The sequence below is a fragment of the Capsicum annuum genome, chromosome 3 (assembly GCF_002878395.1).
Source record: "Capsicum annuum cultivar UCD-10X-F1 chromosome 3, UCD10Xv1.1, whole genome shotgun sequence".
Classification (NCBI taxonomy): domain Eukaryota; kingdom Viridiplantae; phylum Streptophyta; class Magnoliopsida; order Solanales; family Solanaceae; genus Capsicum; species Capsicum annuum.
Genome location: NC_061113.1, coordinates 23,295,775 through 23,305,396, shown reverse-complemented (window position 1 = coordinate 23,305,396; position 9,622 = coordinate 23,295,775). Strand labels below are relative to the sequence as shown.

At 31.4% G+C, this 9,622-nt stretch overlaps 1 long non-coding RNA gene across 1 annotated transcript; it reads left to right on the top strand.

Annotated features, from left to right (window-relative positions):
- Nucleotides 1–2,579: 2,579 nt before the first annotated feature.
- Nucleotides 2,580–6,182, top strand: LOC107866439. The gene is made up of 4 exons (XR_001672940.2): nucleotides 2,580–2,645; nucleotides 3,163–3,200; nucleotides 5,459–5,578; nucleotides 5,658–6,182. It is a non-coding gene; the product is annotated as an uncharacterized LOC107866439 (long non-coding RNA).
- The last annotated feature ends 3,440 nt before the right edge of the window (nucleotides 6,183–9,622 follow it).

Here is a 9,622-nt window from a genome sequence, read left to right as displayed (position 1 = left end):
TGAATTTATAGAAATCAAACCAAATCGAATTTATTTTGATTTGGTTATGGTTGTCATTTTCGTCAATTTGAAAATCGAAAAGCGGAATTGATATTAAACAAGTAAATCGAACAAACCGAATGTTCACCCCTAATCATGTATATAATTCTAAAACTACCTAATACTTTCAACTCAATGTAAAATAAAATAATTTTTTATTTTATTTCATGATTATTATACCTTATATCTCACACCAAACGACTCCTAAATGTACATTATATTGATATATTATAGAGGCATGCGTAGTATGACGCCTTACAATTATATTGAAATTAACCAGTTGAAATCAATAGAAAAACACGCTCTATTTGAGCCCTAAGTTGTTCTTTTAATTTCTTGAGCATCTTTTGCTTGATCATACGTACCCACCGATTTAATAACTAATTTCTTTTTATTTTATTTTTTTTATTCTTCAAGTTTATTCTTTTCCTATTTAAATTTTTCAAGTCACAAAAATCATATGTAAATCCCCAAGAAATAATTTTTTAAGTTAAATTTATAGCAACACAATCGTCCAATAATTTCTCAAGTAATATTTTTACAGGTAAATCCCCAGCAAAATTCACAGCAAATAATCCCTAAATAATTTCCTAGGTAATAATTTTACAGGTAAATCTCCAAGAATAAATCTCAAGCAAAATTCACAGCAAATAATCCCCAAATAATTTTTCAGGTAATAAAATCCGTCACATAAATTTCCACCAAAATATCTCTACGTAAATTCGTAGGATAAATTACCTGAGAATTTTCCTATGGATTTAAAAAATATATATATTTGTCCATATACCTTCGGATTTACCTAGAGATAATATACCCGCTGATACATTTCCCCAGATAATGCTGCAAGTACGAAATTTGCACAATATGGTGCCAAATTGACCTGCGGAATTTATTGCAAATATGTAGTTCGCTGATATTATATTTTAATATTGAGGAATTTAATATTTTTGTAGGTAAATCCGCATGTATTTCCTGCAATATTATTCTCTAGGTAAAATTCTCATGTAATTTACAGTTTTCTAGTAGTGGCAGAGTTGTAGAGTTTCATTACTTTCGGTAACGTTTTAAGTCAAAAATGTTACTATCAGTAATGATTCTTACTTTAACGTCGTCTATGGTTCATTTTGGTCCGTTAATTTTTTAAAATCTAATACGTTACTGCCAACAGTGGTGGAGCCAGGATTTTCGCTAAGGGGATTCATAAGTGAATATAAAAACTAATCAAAGGGGGTTCAACATCTAATATATATACATAAAAAATAATTTTAACCATGTATATATAACATAATTTTCTGCCGAAGGGGGTTCGGATGAACCCCTGACTATAGTGTAGATCCACCACTGACTGCCAACAACTTTTATATTAGTTTTGTAAAGTATTAAAAAAAAATGTATTACTTTGTTGAATTGATTTAAAAAATTGTGTATTTTGTTCAAAACTTCTTCACAACATGGTATGTGTCAAAGTGGAGAAAGCCACAATTGAAGACTCATCTAGAGAAAGGAAAGTACATAGTCCCATACATGTGTTGATAGATTGTTCTATAGGAGCAGAAGCCATTTTCATGCATCTGCGGATAAGGTGAAAGGATCCAAGTGAATCAGCTCCCTCTACCAAAGCAAATGATGTTATACTTCAGCCAGATGAGATCAATCTTATCTTATGGACAATTGAAATGAGGTTGACACCCAATTCAAAAAGGCATCTCAATTTATTGTTATGATATGTTTTATCAGAAAAACTTCAGGTGAGAATGTTGTCACACCCCTTTCCTGCTTGACGGGAATCGAAGTTGAAGGATTTTTCCAAAGTGATTATATTGAATAGGGATTAATTTATTTACAGAGTCACCACTTGGAATTGAGTTATGGTATTCCAAGTCACCTTATTGAATCCCTAATCAAAAGGAATTAACTCTTTTATTTTGGTTTGCGAAAATAGAAGACTGGGTAAGGAATTCTGTTGATCAAGAGAAAGGTGTGAGGCACCCCTCGAGTTTCGTGGTTCTAGCACGGTCTCCACTACTAGAAATTTGTATTTTTCCGACTACAAATTCCGACCATCCAAAATAGTTAAAAATTTTCCGACTACAGTAGTCGAAAATTTTATTTTTTTAATTTATATATTTTATTAAATAAATTTTTGACAACTGCAGTCATAATATTTGGCGGAAAATTTTGAAAAAAAAAATTCCGACAACAAAAGTCGGGTAAAATAGTCAACATTATATTGACCGAAATTTCCGACGACTTTTGTCAAAAAAATTTTTAAAAAAATTATTAATTATACTATAACTTTCCGACTACTAAATCAGATTACATAAAAAAAATTATATAAATTATTAATAAAAATAGTCTAATATTCACAAAAAAAATTAATATAAAATAATAATATTATATTACATTTATGACGATTGTTGTTGGAAAGTTTTTAAAAAATAATTAAATAATTTTTATATTTTTTTTCCATCCATAGTAATCAGAAAATCATTTCTCTAAGATAATTAAAAAATAAAACTGAAATAGAAGGCCATAAAAACGTTATTTTCATTTCTTCTCACCTGCAAAACCCTAATCGTCTTCATTTTTTGTTAAAGTTTCATTTGGTAATAGTTTAAGCCTCCATTTTTATTTGCACTTTTCAACTTTACTTGTCAATTCTTCTCTTAGAAATGTGTTTAGTCATGGCAATTTCAGCTTTGTTAAAATTTTTAGTAAGCTTCATTTGGTGACAGTTTAGGCTTTGGTAAACTACTAGTAGGTTCATCATTTTTATATGAATTCTATTTTTCATTTGTATTTTCAGCATTTGTAGTTAGTCAATTTTTTCTATTAGCTTTAATTGCATGCATATGCTTTGGTAAAAAATTTATTTTCCGGTGAGTTTTTCTCTTTAATCCATCTTCGGAGAACTGAGATTTGAGTGAGCACTGAAAAATAGCATCTCATCTCTGAATGAAGAAATGTGTTAGCTGTATTTTGGATCTGACTAATAATAGGTTTTGTACTAAAGTTTTGAACTACCAAAATCTTCTTGTTGTTGTGCTTTAATTTATGAAATATGTATTACTCTTCACTTAATTATCATGCTCATTTTTAATTTTCTACACTTATTATTGACAGTTGCAGAAGAAATCTTCAATAGTATAGAGAGCAAAAAGGTAAAGATCTTCCTGTTTTCAACTTCATTTAATTGTTCCTAGTTTAGAGAGTTTAGAAATTTTCAACAAATTAGGGGCATTTCTAGGTTTTAAGTTTTGAATATTGATTTTGTGGTGAATGTTTCTAGCAAGCTTGTGTGTTCTTTCCTGTTTTTTAGTCTTTGGAGGTTGAAGAACCACCTTGATTGCGGTATCAAAAATCGCATTACAAAGAACATTTTCTTAGTCGACTTTATTCATAATCGTGACATTTATTAAGATTATAACTATTCATTGCTTTTTTTTATTTCTCCTATTTAGAATTATGATTCTTAGGTTAGAAATATGATGCTTTTTTAGGTTGAACATGATATTGGATGTGTGGGCATACCAGGAAAGATAGGGTGAGGAATGAGATTATTTGGGAGAAGGTGAGAGTTGCCTCAATGGAGGATAAGTTGCAAGAAGTGAGGCTACGTTGGTTCGGGCATGTGATGAGGAGGGGCCCTGATGCTCCAGTGCAGAGGTGTGAGACTCGCTATGGATGATTTTAGGCGGGCTAAAGGTAGACCGAAAAAATATTGGAGGGAGATTATTAGGCATGATATGGAGCAATTACAGCTTACAGAGGACATGACCCTTGATAGGAAGGTGTGGAAGACGCAGATTAGGGTAGAGGGTTAGGGGGCGGGAGCGCGGCGGTAGTAATAGGGGAGTGCTCGTTTGGGTCTGGAGTTTCTGGTTCGTAGAGTTGGGGCTGTAGTTTTTAGGGATAGTGGTGTTGGCTGTTTTGCATCCCGTACTAGTTTATTATGCACTTATCTTTTGTGTTTGTTATACTGTTAGTTTGTTTTGTATACCATACTAGTTTGTATCCGCTTACTTTTTGTATTTGTTATACTGTTATTGGTCCTAAGCCGGGGGTCTATCGGAAACAGTTTCTCTACTTCTCTTGAGGTAGTGGTATGGTCTGCGTACACTCTACCCTCCCCAGACCCCACTAGGTGGGAATACACTGGGTATGTTGTTGTTGTTGTTGTTGAGTTGAAGTATCTCAATTTCTAATTTTTTCTATGTATGTAGATGGAACCTTCAAATCGATAATATGACTCTTCCTAATCGTACGGGGTTGAGGGAGGAATATAAATAAGGGATTGCAGGATTTATTGCTAAGGCGATGAAGTTGGAGAATCCTTGGACATCACAAAAACATAGTATAGTAATAGTATAAAGTCAAGCCCAAAAATGATTATGCAAAATCTCAAGAACATTTTCTTTGAATATGAGGGAAATTTGATTTCAAAGTAACTTCTAGGTAAAATAAAATACTTCTAGTTAAGTTGAAATGTTAGGTCTGTTTATCTATTACAATCTGGTATGGCTATTCTCTTGTGCTTATGGCATGAGTTTTATTTAAACAGACCTATTTGATAGCCAATAAAGATCCTTGTGCTATGCTTTTGTTATCCTTTTTGTTCCTTCCTTTAATTCTATGTTGTTTTCTTTCGGTGCTTAAGTTTTCTCTTTGGTGCCCTTGCATGTAATGATCTGTGAAGTTTAGAAGCTTTTATGGTTATCTGAATTTTGGTAACGCTTGTCAATTTTTCTGCATAGAGTTTAAATAGATGGCAAGTAAACATGTGAAATCTGGTGGCAATAGACACAAGAAAAGTAAGAAACGGTCTGATAATCCACCTATAGGTGCATCTCCTCCACCAGATACTATAAATTATCCTCCTCCTAAGTCGACCGTTTCATTGCCAAATGCATTTTTCAAAATACCACCGCCTGGCCAGCTTCACGTCTATTCTTCCCATGAGAGGCTAGCTGGCTCTACAGTTCATTTTATGCCCACACTTAATGTGGGCTCTTCCTCGGGGTTTCACATTAATCAACCTAGCAGCTCTTCCTCTCTGCCTGCTGCATCTCCCGCATCAACTCTATCTTCATCCAATCTTAGCATATCTGGTTTGAGAATTGGAGTTTCGGGAACGCAAATTTCAACATCCTTCGATAGTGATGTTGTGCCTACTTCACAGAATAAGAAGGATGATGAGATATTAGAGTTTGACTTAAATGGAAGGCTGATTATTATTACATAGCATTAGGGATGACAAGTAGTGTTGTCTTTAGTTCTAGAAATAACATGCAGCACATACCAAATTATTGAAACAGTATACTGTGGTCTTTCATACAATAGATCCTACTTTGCTGTATGACCCTTTTGAAGGTTTCTTACCCTTTGCCTTGCTAACAATCTTATTTTTTAAATTTCACAGAAAAAATTAAAAGGGGGAGCAGATGTCACTCCTGCTGAAGCCTTCGCGGAGACGCATAAGAAGAAGAAGGAAGACGGTACAAGAGAAGAATGGATTGAGATGCGTGCTAAGGACACATATGTAAGATCAAAACTTCAACACTATTTTCTTGTTTTCTTCGTTTTTGATTTATCGATATAATGATTTATTTTTATTTTAGGAAGAATTTCAAAAAAGTTTGAAAAATTGAAGTCAGACTTAGCCAACTTCAGAGGACGATACCCCATTCCAACCATCACTCACATAGATGAATTCAATATGGACAGAGGTGGCGGGTGGTCCTAAGCAAAGTAGAGTCTACGAATTTTGAGTTATACGTTCTTCGGGTAGGCCTTCACCATTGTCGTCCAGTGCTTATACGTACAAAATGTGGAAGAAATGGAAGAGATGCGAAAGGAGATAGCAGAGCTAAAGATAGATGTAAAACTTCTGACGATAGGGTTGCTAGATTTGAGAAGCTTATAATGAAGTACATGCCTCAAGCATGTGATGATGAAGACGACACTGAATCTGATGAGGATTAGACCGCAGTTGTTGATTGTGAAATTTAGATTTAAAGTTGATCTTGATTATTAGTTTGGGATGTACCTTAATGATGTTTGCCTAGGATGCTTTAAATATTTTGATGTATTTGACTATTTCTGTTAATTATGTTTGTCTAAGATGTTTTATGCTATTTTGATGATCTATGTTGTCTTGACAATTTCGTTATGTTTTCTAGTCGTTTGAAAAGTTTAACCATATTTAGCTGTTTGGTTCTAGTTATTATTTATTATTTGATAAAACAATCGTGTGTTGTCAAATAGTTGCAAACAATTCCTACACAACAGTTGTATAATGAAATTGAGATAATTATTAATTCAAAAATATTCCGACCGCTATAGTTGGAGTAATTAAAAAATAATTATTCACATATTCCGACTGAAGTGATCGGAAAAAAATAAATGATTAAAAGTAATTCAAAAATATTTCGACTGTTGTAGTCAAAAATATTTCAACTACAGTAGGCGGAATATTTAAATTAATTAAATAATTTTTTATTCATTTTCTGATTATTGTTGTCGGAATATTTTTTTCAACGACCGGATCTAATTTTCATATACCGACTAAAGTAGTCGGAAATTTTCCGACTACAATAGTCGAAAATCTTTTTCCGACCAGGTTTTTGCCAACCTCCTGAATTCGGTCGGAAGAGTATCGGAAATCTTTATTTGCCGACTAATTTCTGACTACTATAGTTGTCGGGAAATGATGATTTTCTAGTAGTGCGCTTTATTGACTTATCTAGATTTAAACTATTTGGCTAAATAATGCAAAAGCCTAAATTTGCTCATATTTTAATGTTTAATAGTTGTCTATAACTCATGTATTAAATCGATAAAAATTAATTTTTGAAAAATATTTGTCAAGGTGCATTATTGTATCCTTGAATTTTTAAATGTCTCAGAAAGAAGCGTACGTCGCATTCTTAATTGAGACGAATATTAATCTTGCTTAAAGCTTATCTAGTATTAAAGGCATTTATTTTGTCTCTTGTAAACTCGAGATTATAATTTTTTTTTTATCTATTTTTATTCTTATTCGCTCTTTTCAAATTCGCAATGGGTCTTGAATAAGTTCGCAACCTATTTTCCATCAAGCTTACACTAATTAATTAATTAAGCCTCAAACGAATATCTAAGCTTGAAATTTAATTATTGAAGGCTTATAATGGTTGAATATTCTATCACTTAGATTACTTTCAAAATCGATAAGACAATATACATTCGAATCATATGACACCTAAATTTAAGTGACTCATATTTATATAACATTTAGGTATCAAAATCAAGGCATATCAACAATGAAGATGGAATAGTTAATACAATAATGTAAAAAATAAAAATATCATGCACAAGAACTAATTTTTGAATTATAGCCTCTTTTTCGATATATAAAACTCAAAGAGAAATCCACCGATTGATCCGAATATCAATGAATTCTTTTTTTCGGTCATACTGCACATCAACATTCAAACTACCCATTTAACTTTTCCAGCATTATTTTTTTTCTCTAGGGTGTGTTTGGTACGAAGGAAAACATTTTCTGTTTTTCAGTTTTCTCCTATTTGGTTGGCTTACAGGTTTTGAAAAATATTTTTCAAATCAATTCATTTTCCTTAAAACTAAGGAAAATGACTTCCCTTCAAAAAGTAAGGAAAACATTTTCCAAAACTCTCTTTCAACATCACTATTAAATTGAAATATTCATACAACTCTCAAAATCACACATCCCTATTCCGACCCTCAATCTCCCACCCCAACCCCCAACCCCCAATCCCACCCCACCCCTACCCCCTACCATTCAAAACTTTTTTCTTATCCCACCATTTTTATCATATTCGTTCTCAGTCTTTTTGTTAAATATATACAAATACTTTTAGAAAACATATACTTATTCAATTTGCATAACAAACACACAAATATAAGTAGGTCTGAGCATATTTTGGTTTAAATAGAAAAAATCAAAAAATCGAATCAAAATTTAATTTTGGTTTGATTTTTCGATTTTTCGGATTGGTTTTGGTTTCAAATTTTAGAAATTTGATTAAACGGTTTGGTTTTCGAAATTTCAAAAAAAAATCGGATAAATCGAAAAATTAAAATTATATAAATAATATATTATAATTTATATATATATTTCATATTATATGTAAATTTACTAAAAATATAGTATAATCTAATATAACATATAAATATATAAATTATAATCATTTAGTAAACCTAAATCCTAATATGTTATTTTGCTTTTGACCGTAATAGTAACGTGAAGGCTGCAACGACGCTCATCCATCCTCAGTTCATTTGAAATTTCAACATCGCCAACGACAGTTGCAGTCGTTTGCTCAGTTTGTTTGATCAGTTCGTCACTGCCGTCGACAGTCGCTGCCGCGTGCGGCCATTATCGTCACGCCAACAGTGATGACTCGGCGAAGTCGATATTTATGATTATTTCATTAGTGTTGAATTAATTATATTTGAAAATGAAAATACGTTTGAAAAAAGATTATTTTTCTAGAAAAATCACCAATTTTAAATGGTCACTACTTTAATCTTCAAAATCGAAATAAAAATACGAAATAACCGAACCAAATCTGTAAAAACCGAACCAAATCGAAATAATTTTGGTTAGGTTATGATTGTTATTTTCGTCAATTCGAAAACTAAAAAACCGTACTGATATTCAACAATCAAACCGAACAAACTAAATGCTCACCCCTAAATATAAGTAAGAAACAACTTATTTTTTTAGAAAATATTTCTCCTCCTTCATATCGAACACACCCCAAAAAATATTTTTTGAGATCAAAAAATATTTTTCTAAAATGTATTTTTATACTTTAGCTAAAGATTAAAATGTATTTTTTGAAAATTATCTTTTCATTTTTCAACCAAACATTACAAAATATTTTCCGAAAAATATTTTCTATCCACCAACCAAACATAGGAAAACAAGTAAGAAATCAACTTGTTTTCCAAGAAAACATTTTCAACAAGAAAACATTTTCCTTCATACCAAACACACCCTAAGTTTCTCTCATTTTCCTTACCCTTTTTGTTTTTTTTCAGTATTTGTCCCTTGTTCTTTTTATATAGAATACACGTGCATGTTTTTCTAGTTTTTGCTACTTTATGAATTTTTCTACTTTTTTTTTTCAAATCCTCTCCCATTTTTCTTATTTTCTTCATTTGTGTGCGCATATGCATGATTATGCTGTGTGCATTTTTTTTAATTAAATATATATATACATATATATATATACTAGTTTAATCGCACATGCCTCGTACGTGTAACATTTGATTATTTAAAATTAAATGATTTTATCTATCACAGAAAATTTTAAGAAAGCATAAAAAGTTCAAATCATTTTTCAAAGGTTCTTCACATTTAACATGATAAGGTAAATATATTTATATTTTAGTGTAAGCACATATATATTTTACAACAGAAGTTTTAAGTGATTGATGGATATCACTTTTTACCATGCAATACCAGGCCAAAAGAGACACATCAATTTGAACCATATTTATGGTATGATTATTTTTTTCTTTTTTTTTTTACAATATTTAGAATCTTTTCTTATTT